Raw genomic sequence first — 1,868 nt, 5'->3', positions numbered from 1 at the left:
GGCATTGGCAGTATCAAAATCCTCAAACACAAAACCTCCGGGAAAGTTCGTCTGTTAATGAGGAGGGAGCAGGTTCTGGAAAATCTGCGCCAATCACTATATTACTGCCGACATGGTTCTCAAACCAAATGCTGGATCTGACAAATCCTGGGTCTGGTACGCTATGGACTATGCAGATGAAATGCCAAAGACTGAGCAGTTGGCATTCGTTTTAAAACTGCAGATGAGGCGGCACTGTTTAAAGTTAAATTTGAGGAGGCTCAAAAGTTCCTTTCGGAATCCCCACAAGGCCAACAGATTGAAAAGGAAAGCAAACCTCCACAGCCTCAGGTTTCATCCAAAGAAGTGGATCTCAAAACCCTGTTTTCCAAGAAGGCGGGTGAATGGGACTGTGACGTGTGCTGTGTAAGAAACGCTCCCACGTCTGTGGTGTGCGCGGCCTGCAGCAGTGCAGCTCCTTCTACAGCACAGGTCAAACCTGTAGAGGAACCCAAAGCCTCGGCTCCTGCTGCCAAATCGTTTTCTTTTGGACTTTCTGGAGATTCCGCTAAAAAACGACACCAGCACTGATGTCAGCTCGAAGGGCTTCACGTTTGGATCTCAAATACCAGTTTCTTTTAAGTTTGATCAAAGGATGCCGTGGAGACATCTGCCGGCTTTGGAGCTCAGGCTAAGAAGAAAACAAGTCAGGCTGATGCACCATTAAACAAGAGAAAGTGTCAGCAGCTCCAGCAGTCCCATTTTATCACTGGATTTGGTGCCTCAGTTTGCCAAGAAAGAGGGTCAGTGTGGACCGTGACTCCTGCCTAGTGAGGAATGATGCCTCAGCAACTGAACAACGCGCTTTTCTTCTGAAAGCCCCTGCACCACTGTAAAAAACTAATGCAGCATCGCCGCAGGTGGGCTAACTGCCATGTTTGGTAAAAAAAGAGGGTCAGTGGGATTGTGACACTTGCCTGGTAGAAATGAAAGGTTCATCTAGCCATTGTGTTTCATGTCGGACAAACCCAAAAAATATGAAAAACAAGACCTCTGCTCCACCATCAAGTTCCTCTTTTTACCTTCAGTTTTTGGTAGTTCTATCCAACCAACCTGCTGCGACAAGTTTAAGCGAATTTCAATCCAGGCCCTGCTTTTCAGTTGGCACAAGTAAGGAAAAAGCATCCTCAGAGAGCTTCAAGCTTGAGTCCTCCACAACTGAAGCTGAAAAAGTCTCAAGGCGGTTCCAGTTTTTTCATTTTCCATGCACCTAAGCCTGTTGGCGGTTAAGTTTGGCATTGCGGAATCCTGAGGAAAGACCCAAAACCATCAATTTGGGGACAGTCCCAAAGGCTGAGTCCGCATCCTTCCTCCTCAAAGACATTGCTGAGCTTCACAAAGAGAAAGAGAAAGAAAAAGAGGCAGCCCCAAGTTCCTCAGATCAGTCTGTAGATGCTGATAGTCACGATAATAATCCCCTCTTTACTGGTAAGCCTGACACCTTTAGTTTCGCTGACTTGGCGAAGGCACGAAGCAGTTTTCAGTTTGGCCAGGAGGATCCGCTTTCAAAGGCTTTGCAGGGGCTGGCGACAGCTCTTTACAGGGTTTCATTCTGGGCCCAAGGCCGACACCTCTGTCGATCAAGATGATGAAATGTACAAAACTGAGGAGAATGACAATATTAGTTTGAGCCTGTTGTTCAGATGCCAGAGAAGGTCGACCTTGTTACAGGCGAAGAAGATGAGAAAGTCTTGTATTCACAGCGTGTCAAACTCTTCAGATTTGATACAGAAACAAACCAATGGAAAGAAAGAGGAGTCGGCAACCTAAAACTGCTCAAGAATAACCAGAACGGGAGGACTGGAGTTATGAGAAAGAGAAAAAGCAGA

The 1,868-nt window shown here is 46.6% G+C and overlaps 1 pseudogene; it reads left to right on the top strand.

Moving 5' to 3' along the window:
* The first annotated feature begins 3 nt into the window (after positions 1–3).
* Positions 4–1,859, top strand: LOC122143313 (annotated as a pseudogene).
* Positions 1,860–1,868: the final 9 nt, after the last annotated feature.

Source organism: Cyprinus carpio, unplaced genomic scaffold, assembly GCF_018340385.1.
Source record: "Cyprinus carpio isolate SPL01 unplaced genomic scaffold, ASM1834038v1 S000001298, whole genome shotgun sequence".
NCBI lineage: Eukaryota > Metazoa > Chordata > Actinopteri > Cypriniformes > Cyprinidae > Cyprinus > Cyprinus carpio.
Note: the sequence above shows the minus strand (reverse complement) of the source record. Positions and strands in the feature narration are given on the sequence as shown.